Source organism: Nicotiana attenuata, unplaced genomic scaffold, assembly GCF_001879085.1.
Source record: "Nicotiana attenuata strain UT unplaced genomic scaffold, NIATTr2, whole genome shotgun sequence".
Classification (NCBI taxonomy): Eukaryota; Viridiplantae; Streptophyta; class Magnoliopsida; order Solanales; family Solanaceae; genus Nicotiana; species Nicotiana attenuata.
The window spans coordinates 473-12,868 of record NW_017677639.1 but is presented as its reverse complement, the minus strand read 5'-3'; the positions used below and the strand labels follow the sequence as shown (position 1 = coordinate 12,868).

Here is a 12,396-nt window from a genome sequence, read left to right as displayed (position 1 = left end):
ATGCTGGCTTTTGTGATTTTCGCAAATGCGAAGATGAGACTCGCAATTGCGAGTTCGCAAATGCGAACACTGAATCGCAATTGCGAAGCTGGGGATTTTTGCATGGGATCGCAAATGCGATCCATTTGTTCGCAAATGCGAACCAGGGGATTTCCGGGCACTGTCGCAAATGCGATGGCTTGGCTCGCAAATGCGAGGGGTGGCCAATCGCAAATGCGATCATTTTCTCGCAAATGCGAAGACTAGCCATTTGGTAAAGTTTCGCAAATGCGATCCTCAGCTTCGCATTTCCCAAAGTAGCAGACCCGGGTTCGCAATTGCGAACCCTAGTTCGCAATTCCCACATCCGAGGCCCAGCAAATTTTATACTTAGTCGAATTTTCACCACTTTTCACCATTCTTTCAAAACCCAAACACCATAGGCGATTTTTCAAGAGCAAACTTCATCCCAAATCATTTGTAAGTTGATTTTTACTCAATTCTTTCAACTTTTAACATCATTAAACATGTTTTCCACTTGAAATCAAGGATTTTCATGGGTGAAATTGGGGTTTTTGGGTAGAACCTAGGTTTTCTATAAATTGGGAAGTTGGACCTCGAATTGAGGTCCGATTTCAAAATAATTTATATATTTAAACTCGTGGGGGAATGGGTAACCAGATTTTGGTTCGAACCTCGAGTTTTGACCACGGGGGCCCGGGGGCGTTTTGGGAAATTTTGAGTAAAACTTTGGGAAAATCGTTTTTATGCATTCAAACTAATCCATATAGTGTTTGCTAAAGTAATTGAGCAATTTGTGATTAGATTCGAGCGAATTGGAGGTGGAACCGCGAGGTAAAGCAATAGTTGAGGATTAAGTGGATTTCAAGGCTTTGAGGTAAGTGTTTGGTTTAACCCTAGCTTGAGGGAATAGGAGTTGAGTCTTGTTGCTAATTGCTATGTGATCGAGTACGATGTATAGGCATGGTGACGAGTATCTATACATTGGTGTCTAGCATGACCGTGAGTCTTTATAATGTAATTATCGTGACTTGGTTGTGAACTCCGGGTTTATTGGAGGATTTCTATATGTTGTGAATAACTTGTGAACGGTAATATGATCACTTGATTCCTGGGAGCATCGGCTCGAATTGTGATACGAATATTGAAAGTATACGAAATGACTTGATTCTTTGGAGCGTTGGCTCAAAATAGTAAAGTGAATTATAAGATAAGGAAAGTAAGAAAGAGAAAGCGTTGTTGATTATTCCCTTGTCGGGACGTTTGGTTGAACTAGTTGGACTCTTTCCCTTGCCGGGATGGTTGTCAAATATTTGCTTATTTTATGCCCCTTGATTGTGACTGTTGTTTGGGAAGTCAGACTGTTAAATGATATTGAGGATCGGGTTGCGCGCCGCAACAATGATGTTGAGGATCGGGTTGCGCGCCGCAACAATAATATATGAGGATCGGGTTGCGCGCCGCAACAATGATATATGATAAGTGATATGGGTCGGGTTGCACGCCGCAACAATGATATTGTGGAGCGGGTTGCACGCCGCAACAATGGTAATTATGGAGCGGGTTGCACGCCGCAACAATTATTGAGGCTATGTGTTTACATTTGAGTATTGATTCCTTGTTCACTGTGAACCTAAGTTACTTTAGTTGTTACTCTGGATTATTGTTATTATTGTAACTCCCCATAGCATGTTTCCCCTCCCATGTTGGTAATCGCTTTGTATTCGATTTCCGCTGTATACCTATAACTGCACAGGTTTATGTGGTGTCCAGTCTAGCCTCGTCACTACTTCGCCGGGGTTAGGCTAGACACTTACCAGCACATGGGGTCGGTTGTGCTAATGCTACACTTCTGTGCATTTTTGCACAGGTCCAGGTTTTGAGGAACAGCAGCAGCAGTAGTTCGGAAGCAGGCGATTCATATTCACGAGACTGAGGTAGCCTTGCAGGCGTCCGCAGGCCCGGCGTCTCTTCTCATTGTTTTCTTTTAGACTGTTGCCTCCTTGTTTCGAGACAGACAACTGTTATGTTTCTTTCAGACCTTTGTATTTAGTTTATTCTTAGTGGTTCGTGAGTAATGTGGCACCAAATCTTGGGTAGAGGTTGTTTTTGACTATTCCGCGTTTTAAATTCACCATTTTTAAGACAGACTTCCGCTATTGTTCTTATTAGACTTATGTTCTATATTGATGTTATAAACTGTTAAAGATAATTGCTAGTGATGGAAAGGTAATTTAGTTGGCTTGCCTAGCTACCACGAGTAGGCGCCATCACGACTCTGATGGTGGGAAATCCGGGTCGTGACAGACGCCATGTGAAAGACAATCCAGAATCCTCTTATAAAGTTTTCTTGAAGAAGAAATATGATGGCATTTGACTATATTTGCAATATATCGAGTAACGAGATGAATTGGAATTTGAAGGTACGAATAGTGAGATTGTGGTACGTTCCAGACCGCGACAAACCAGACAACACCGTCTCCCTTGAATTAATTATTCAAGATGAAAAGGTCCATTCTTTTTTAGTTGCGCTTATTTTTTCATAAAAATTTGACTACAAAACTTTACGATTGATTATTTGCTTGACTCTATATTAATATGAATTTTTTGATTCTAGGGAGATCGTATTCATGCGACTGTTGGTCGGTCACTTATACGTATGTTCAAACCAAAGATAAAAGAATTGGGTTTGTACGTTATGAAGAACTTTGTGGTTGGACCAAATTATACAAAACTTAAATACACTCGGCATAAATTGAAGTTGACATTTACTCATAAGACGATTGTACAGGAAGCAAATGATCATCTTTTTGGTATGACTATCTTCGACTTAAAACCTTATGAGTATTTGATAAACAAAATTGATGTTGAAGAAAGTGAACTCTTCGGTAAGTATTCAATTCGCAGTTCTTTTATTTTAATGTCTTATCAACTTTCTCATGATTATTTTTTAAAATTATTATATATGTCATTGGAGAGGTTGTAAGTTATGGTGAGGTAGAATCCCATAACCAAGGTGATAAAACCGGCAATTATATGAATGTGGAACTTGAAGATCATGAGTAAGATTGCGTCTTTGAATTTACTTTGTTATATATTTTTACCTGATTATTTATCGTTGTCTGATTAAGTTTTTATATATTAACATGATTACTTATCGTTGTCTTATTAAGTTGTTATATAAATTACACAGGAGGAATAATATCTCGGCAACATTTTGGGGAGAATTCGTTGATCAAATCTTGCAACATTTACAGGGATCACCCCTTCAGCCGGTCATAATTGTTATGCAGTTGATAAAAGCTCACAAATTTCAAGGTATTTCTATTGTCTTGATGACATGGGATAATTTTTTTATGTTTATTTTTTTGTTCAGAAACTAAATATATAGATAGGTAAATATTCTGTGCGTAATACTTGGCATGCCTCAAAGCTCTGGATTAACCCGGATCTTCCTCAAGCTATTGATTTTAAGTCCAGGTTAGTTATTTCATAAATTAAGTTTATGTGGATGTCACACCTCCTTTTTTACACACCTATCCCGAAGGGTAATGTATAAGGGAGTTTTTCCATTTAAAGTGATATTATTCGAAATGGGATTATTTATTTATTTTTAGAGTCGCCACTTGGGATAGGGTTGGCTTTTGGTGTCCCAAGTCACCGGTTTAATTTGAATCCCAAATCGAGGAAAAATTTCGATTTCCCAATTGGAGTCTGCGAACCAGAAATTCTGAATAAGGAATTCTGTTGACCCGAGGGAAGGTGTTAGGCACCCCCGGATCCCGTGGTTCTAGCATGGTCGCTTAAATTATTACAATTGGCTAAAAATCTGATTTTAATACATGTTTTAACCTATGTGCTTTTAACTTTAAACCGCTTTTATTATTATTTTTAAAGAGAATTACAACATCGTGAAAACACGTCTCGAACCACGTCACATAAATGCACCCGTGGATTTTGACACATTTCTACTTCGTTGGGATTTGGATTTGGGTAACATAAATGTGCACCCGAGTTTAAGAAAGCGATACTATTAAATGCCGGGCCTAAAGCGACTAACGCGTTATTATCTTTGAGGAGGGCCGTGAAATTCGCTAAACGGCCCGTCCCGAATTCTAAGTATTTTAATAGACATTTAGAGAAGGCCCCGCAATTTATGCGTTGTGTTTGGCGAGGCTCATCTTGTTTTATTATTTTAAAAGGGCAAACCTAAAGCAACTACGATTTTCTATTCAATTTGTTTTTAATAATAAAAGAAAAGGCCCTAATTAATTAGCTAATTATAATCCATGCCTCAATATCGGTACAAAAAGGAGCCAATGGGAAGAAAATAGCACTTAATATACCCAGCACTTGGATTTATTCAAACGAGCTGGGAGGCCCAAATGTGTGTTTCAATGTTTTGGTCATGGCCCCCAACGTGCGGGCTTGTAATTGGCCCAACAGCACGTAGACTAATTGATTCTGCACAGTTTTACACTGTATTATACCTCCAATTATACAGGTCACTTTTACACTTAACACTGATTTTACTTCCGATCCTTGTATTAGTCAATTCAGAACATAGTTGAGATTGGCAACTCTAACAAATTTTACATAGCTTAACTTCTAGGTCGATCATGCTGCACATGGATTTCAGAATTTCAAACCTCTTACACATTCATTTATTTATATGCTGATGAAGTGAAGACCTGGATATCTAAAATGAGCAGGCCAATGATACTACATGTGAAAATCAAACCAGAAACATGGATTGAATTTAACAACAATAGTCATGAATGTGAACCTATACACGAACAGGTTAACTGCCTAGATTCAAAACAGCCCAATTATTTTTGGATTTGAAGAACTGGAATACTGAAGTTAGCTACTGAAACACAAAACCATTTTAAACCTGTTTTTTATAACTACTGAAAAATAAATCTGACGTTCAACTCATAATACGAATCCAAAAAGTAATAATTATACAGTCCAATTAGTACAACAACAAGCAAAGGTCTAAATTGCATCATTGAATTAAATGCTTGAGTACACAAATCAGGAACTGAATTAAATCAAATCTCATGCTTCAGTTATCGTATAGATTCATTCTTCATGTTTCAGCACACACTTATCAAAGTTATAGCTGTGTACCTGAAAATTGGAATAAAAATGAAGAAATAGGCAGTCAGCTCAGACAATGGCAGGCAGCAGCTCACAACCAAGGCAGCAGAATCAAATATAATTCCCAGAAAATACCACAGCAACCCAGAAACAGTTTGTAGAAGAGTAAACACCAGCAAACGAACAAAATCAGATGAGATTGGACCAAAATACACTCGAAATCAACCAGAATTCCTCGAACTTGAACCAGATGGGATCTAGAAGACACTCAAACCATTTTAAACCTTCTGTTAAGCCGAAAACTTGATCTACAACTGAAATTCAAACTTAAACTCCTAAAAGAGTTCGAATGGAACAGTATTTTGGATTTTTATTCTTTTGTATTTTTTTTTGGTTTTGTATTTTTCTTTCTATTGAGATGCACTGAGATCTAAAAGAGCTTTGAATTTTGAATTCAAATTTCAGATAAGCTGAAATTGCAGAGACTATTTTTGGGGGAATTTTTTAGGTGTTCAAAAGTTTGGGGAATTCTCAGGTGTGTAAATTTTGAGAATTTTTCAGATGTTCCAAACTTGTTTATCAAGGCACTAGGCCTCCCTTTTATAGGCAAGAATAGGGGCAGAAGGTTCTGGAAATTTTTACTCATTTTCCCCCTTTTTATTTCCAGAAATTGCTCATTAGTTCTAAAGTTTTGACTTGTTTCTCAAGTCACTGCACTAAACTACTGAAATTTACACTAAAGCCATATTCTAGAAGAGTCTAGGGTGTTCCTAATCTGTTACTACAAGATTCTTTCTCTTTGAAGTGTCCAAATTACCCGTGAACTAAGTCTAAAGTTACTACTCTATACTTACTAACCCTAGTCCTCTTAGGCTTGGTCAAATGACCATGGTTAATTACTCACCAATGCTGGAAATTTTCAGCTATATCCAAACAACTCTTAGAAATCCTAACAATTAAACTAATCAGCCTAATTAATCAAAACTAGACTTTAAACCTAATGGACACTAATATCCTAAGGTTAAGAACAATGAATTACAATTAACTAACACATAAAAATTGAAACTAACGTAGAAGTTACAAAAATGTGAATCAAAATGAATCGACATTAATTCTAAGAACACTGGAAAGATAAACAGAAAAAGTTAAACTAACTAATCATTAAAAGTGAAAATCAAAGAACAGGAACTAAACACTGTATTGACTAACAGAAAAATCACAACAAAACAAAAATTAAACTAAAAATAACACAAAACAGAATCAACAAACGAAAAAAAAAATAATCAAATAAGAAGGAAAAACTTACTGATTTAACCCTAGCTGAATTGACTTTGAATTTGGCCCCAAAAAATAATATTATATGTTTGTTCTTTGCCAAAACAAACACATAATATCTTTTTTGGAACCATTTGAATACTGATAACCTTCGAGTCTTCGACTCAGACTTGGACTCAAACCCTTGATTTAGGATTCGACTAATTTCAACTAGCCTTGAAGGAATCCGGCTTAGGGTTTGGGAAGAGGGGGGTTAAGGTGAGTCTAGGGTGTAGGTTTAGTTGGGTTTGGAGGCGATGCCGCCACCAGAGAACAAAGGCGGCGGCTAGGGTTTTGAAATTTTGAGGACTTCCAGTGGGATTTGAGTGGGACAATGAAGGGATCGTGATGAGGAGGAAGAGATGAGGCCTTGGTGTAAATTTGGAGGCCATTTGATGAGTTAGGGTTTTGGGTCAGGATCTTTTATTCAAGATTCGAAGGAATTGGTGGAGATTCGAGGGACATGGAGTGTAGATTCGGAAAGAGGAGAAGGAAAGGAACAAGGGGTGTAATTTTGGTCGGAAATGGAGGCCGGCCGCCGCCGTGAGGCGATTTCCGGCGGCGGAGGAGGGCAGCATTATGCTTCAGTTTTAGAGAGTGGGAGAGACGACCTTGGGGGGGGGGGAGGGGTAATCCGACATATATATATTAAAAAACCTAGGCAGTTCTCAATCGTTAGATCAAAAGAACCAACGACTGAGATTAGATTTAAACCAAACTACGTCGTTTTGCTAAAAGGGGGGGGGGGGAGGGGGCAGGACCGGGTATATGGTATTTTGGGCTTGGACTGTGGGTTTGTGAAGAGGTTTTGAGATTGGGCTGGTGAATTATTTAATCACTGGCCCAATGCCGGCCAGTCTATTTTTCTCCTTTTTTTTGATTTTTGTTAAATACAAAATAAAAAATAAAAAGACCTGATTTAATTCTAAAACTAAACTACTTAATTTTCAAGAATTAACTAACTCCTAATTTCAACTAAACCTAAGACAAATTTGAAAATTAAAAGTAAGAATACAAAAGGAACCATTTTTTTGTTATTTTCTTTCATTTTTTGTAATGTTAATAAACTAATAGAACTAAAAAAATATAAAATTGTGTCCTAAATGCAAATGTACTATTTTATGAATTATGCCAACTAAAAATGCACACAAAATGCAAACAAGCACAAAAATCATGCAATTAATTCCCTAAAATTCAAATAATCAAAAAAAGTCCTAATTTTAAGAATTCTATAGGAATAATTCAAGCGAGGCAAAAATCACGTGCTCACAGTGGATACTACACAAACAACTGTTTATGGTTAAAACTAATACAAGCTTGCGTAAAATACAGAATGGCAAGTGTGAATGAAGCTAACTCTGCCAGGATCAGTCAAATACCTTCTCAGCGTAGTTATTCTGTTTCTGACGAGTTGGCTACTGGAACTGTAGAAGTTAAAACTATTAGCTAATTGGTCGACTGCATGGAGGTGACTAATGTATTAAACTCCTTTAGTATTTAACTAATGTTATGTTGTGTATGTATATCACTGTTAGGTCTAAAAATACTATTTGTTTTCCTAAATATGCACATATATGTTTTTTAGAATACCTGTTACGTAAGTTTATGAGCATTTCACAATCTGAAACTTCACTAATAGAAAGAAGAAAGTCAGCAGAAATTCAGCAAGCAGCAGGGCATGTTAACGTAAAGAACTTCAGCAAGCAGCAGGGCACGAAAATTCACACTTTCTTATCTTTTGTTGGGTAATAACATCTGAAATCTTCCCCTTAAGACTTAGAGCCCAAGCACCAGCTGTTGGTGCAGTGGAACTCAAAGTTAGTAGTGATGTGGTTGCAATTTCTTTCCTCTCTGTTTAATATCTATGCTTGGTTACTTATATTTTTGGTTTTGGGACATAAATGGAATTTTCACAGCTTATGCTCTTGGCATTTATATATAGATTACAACAATCAAATTTGCTACAACTTGACTTCTTTTCAGGAAGGACATATTTGGATTGTTGCGACTGTAGTGAATCTTCTACTTGAAAAAGAATGGTCATATTTGGGGTGCAAGAGATGCTCGAAGAAGGTTGACAAAATTGGAAGTAAATTTCACTGCAAGAAATGTGATCGCCTTGATAGTTCTATCACTCATAGGTTTGATAAGCTTCACTATTTACTGTGAAATAGAACTAAAGTTGCAAGTTACAAAAATAAGGACCAATTTTACAATAAACTATTAAATGAAACTAAAGTTTCAATTTCTTATTTTAAACGTCTCTTTCAGGTACAAGCTTCGAGTGCAAGTGATGGATCACACTGGCTTTATATCTTTGTTGCTTTTGGATCGTGAAGCAACAAGTCTCATTGGGAAGTCTGCTAATGAGTTAAATGAAATTTCAATTGAGGTATATTTTATTTATTTTAATTGTTACTATATTTTACCAATAAAAGGTAAGAAAGGTAATTCTTTGTGTTTTGCCATTTCTAACACTAATTCGGTCTTAGGCTTCTGCTGTTGTTGATGAGTGTTCTTATCCAGTGGAGTTGTATGATATTCTTGACAAAAAAGTCCTGTTTAAAGTGACTGTCAAGAGCTCCAACATTAAAGTGCATGCGGAAGTTTATAATGTTGTTAAAATCAGCGAGGACGATAACCTTATACAGCAATATAGTCAATCTGCACAAGATGATACATTCACTGTATGTGATCGATACTCAAATACTTCATAATACACTAGTTNCCCCGATGACCTCGGCCGGAAGATGACCCACGATACTCAGAGCGAGCTGACTGAGGAGGCCTAAATGAACGACCTCTGCTCTGTTGGAACTATCCCCTAGCCGGAGCACCACTGAAGCTACCAGAACCCCGAGGCCTCTTGGCCTCCCTCTCCTCTCTGTCCTGACGGCGAGCCATCTCAATATCACGAGCAATATCAACTGCATCCTCAAAGGAAATACCCAAAACTCTCTCTCGAGTCATCAAAACACGGAGGTGATAGTTAAGTCCATCTACAAACCTCTTGATCCTCTCTCTGTCGGTCGGAACTATCTAGGAGGCATGACGGGCCAACTCAGAAAATCTCGCCTCATACTGGGTCACAGTCATGTCTCCCTGTCGAAGCCACTCAAACTGCCTGCACAGCTCCTCTCTCTCAGAGTGTGGTACCCACTTCTCCAAAAAGATAGTGGAGAACTCCTGCCATGACAAAGGCGCTGCACCTGCCGGCCTACGCCGCTCATTCGACTCCCACCATGTGAAAGCAGCCCCAGTGAACTGAAATGCGGTGAATGCTACCCCGCTGGTCTCCAAAATCCATGCTGTCTGAAGCATACGCTGACACTTGTCTAGAAATCCCTGGGCATCCTCGCCCTAAGCACCACTGAAAAATGGAGGCTGGAGCCTACTGAACCTCTCAAGACGACGCTGCTCATCGTCTAGCATAACTGGGACTACAAAGTCCTGAACTGGTGCGACTGGTGCAACTGGTGCTGCTGGTGCAACCGGCTGAGCTGGAGCTGCTCCCGGTGTCTGTAAACCCTGCATAACCTGCTCCGGTGTGTGAGCGACGGGGGTCTGACTGCCTCCCCCGGCCTGAGAGGTAGCCGCTGTAGCAGTGGCTGAAACTACCTGGGCTAGGCCAGTGCAAACTGATAGTATCTGAGACAAGGTCTCCTAGAGACCTAGAATCACAATGGGCACTGCCGGTGCCTGCACAGGTGCTGCTGGAATGTCTGCAGCTGGGGCCTGATCCCGAGCCGGGGCAACTGGTGGGGCAATGGGTGCTGTCCTCGCGGCTCTGCCCCTACCGCGACCACGACCGCGCCCGCGGCCTCTAGTACCCTCAGTAAGTGGTACCGGTGGGCGTCCGCCTCATCCTGTAGCGCGGGTCCTCGCCATCTGCGAGAGAATAGAACACAAAAGCTTAGTTCCCATATCAACAAAATCGCACGACAAGAATTTCAAGAATGTGAAGTTTTCCTAAGGGTTCTGCAGCCTCTCGAGGATAAGTACAGACGTCTCCGTACCGATCCGCGAGGCTCTACTAAACCTGCTCATGACTCATGAGACCTAGTAACCTAGGCTCTGATACCAACTTGTCACGACCCAATTCCCACCGGTCGTGATGGCGCCTCTCGTGAAGACAAGGCCAGCCAACAGAACAATCAACACTGCTTTTTACAATTTCTTAGCATAACAGATTTAAACCATAGATACTGATTAATCGTAAGTACGAAAATAAACGTAACATAACGGGAAAAAACCATCCCAAACTCAGCCCGACGATCGGGGTATCACAAGTCACGAGCTACTACAGAGTTGATGAAAACACTACAAGCATGGAAACATAGTCTGAAGATGAATAAAATATACAGAAGATAAGGAAGAAACGGGGCTGTGCACGTCGACAGCTACCTCGTCTCTCCTAGTCCGCCTGGTCTGGAAGGAAATCAGCGCTCAGGTACGAACTCAGCTGTGCCTGTCTCTGCACACATGGTGCAGGAAGTAATGTGAGTACTCCGACCCCAGTGAGTAATAAAATTAAATAACGACTGAGAACATAAAATCCCACAAGGGCACAAATAATGCTATCTCAAGCAGCAACATCAGATAAACAGTAGAAACCAGCGAAATATAGGAAGAAAATCTCTTTGAAAACAATTAATAAAACAAGTATGCTCAAGTATGGTCAGCCATTGTTACCTGACCGGTCAGCCATTGTTACCTGACCAAACGCGTATTACAGTGCCATTGTTACCACTGGTCAGTCATTGTTACCTGACTGGTCAGTCATTGTTACCTGACCAAACGCGTATAACAGTGTCATTGTTACCACTGTTCAACATTTAATCACTCTAGATGGGTACCCGCGCTCACTGTGGGTGTGCAGACTCCGGAGGGGCTCCTACAGCCCAAGCGCTATCAACAAGGCCTGAAAGCCTGAACAGTATCAATACGAGGCCTGAAAGCCTCCTCACCTCACTCATCATGCCCTCACATAAGGCCCTCGGCCTCAATCAGTCCAGAAATAGTCAACAGCCCCTCGGGCAACAGTAAAGCAATAATACTCAGCTCAAACAATAGTTCAAATATCAGTTTAAAACTCCAAGTTTGAGTAAATATGGCTGAGTTCAAGAAAACGGTGTAAATCACATGGACTGAGTTCAAATAATATTTCAAACAGTGAGGAAAACAGTGATGATAGATCATAAAGAGTTCAAACAGTCGGCAATAAGCCCCAAATATGGCAATAAGCCCAAATCATAGTGAAAACAACAAGTCATTGCTAATACGCGGTAAAATATCATCCGGACTGGACCAAGTCACAGTCCCCAATAGTAAATGACCCCGCGCTCGTCACGGAACGCGTGTCTCATCTCAATATAGCACCAAGCTGTGCAAATCTGGGGTTTTCAAACCCTCAGAACATCATTTAAAATCATTACTCACCTCTAGCCGGTCAAAGTCTAGCTCGCTATGCCTTTTCCCCTCGAATCGACCTCCTCGCGCGTCGAATCTGATCAAAACCACAAGGAATACATCACAATAGGCTAATGGGTCATAACCCAATCGAAAAGACTCGAAAAATATCAAAAATCACGAAGTTGGCAAAATCCGAGCCCCGGGCCCACTTCTCGAAAAATTACGAAATTCACATCTCCGGATTCCTCGTCTCGCCACGAGTCTATACATATCAAAATCATCAAAATCGAGGTCCATTTGACCCCTCAAATCCCTATTTTAAACTCTCTTAAATTCAAGCCCTAAACCACCATTTTTGACCTTGATTCCTTGATTATTCAGTCCAAATTCATGTTTATACACCATAAAATCAAGCTCTAAGTCCAAGAGTTCATACCTGATAATAGCCCTCGAATCCCTCTTCAAAATCGCCTCAAAGCTCTCAAGGTTCGGAGTCCAAAATGCTACTCTTTCAAAAATTCGCGAGGAAGATGTTTTCACTTAACCTGCCAGTTATTTCCGCTTCTG

At 39.8% G+C, this 12,396-nt stretch overlaps 1 long non-coding RNA gene across 1 annotated transcript; it reads left to right on the top strand.

Annotated features, from left to right (window-relative positions):
- The first annotated feature begins 3,397 nt into the window (after positions 1-3,397).
- On the top strand, positions 3,398-8,541 carry LOC109221451. The gene is made up of 3 exons (XR_002067265.1): positions 3,398-3,480; positions 7,750-7,885; positions 8,401-8,541. It is a non-coding gene; the product is annotated as an uncharacterized LOC109221451 (long non-coding RNA).
- Positions 8,542-12,396: the final 3,855 nt, after the last annotated feature.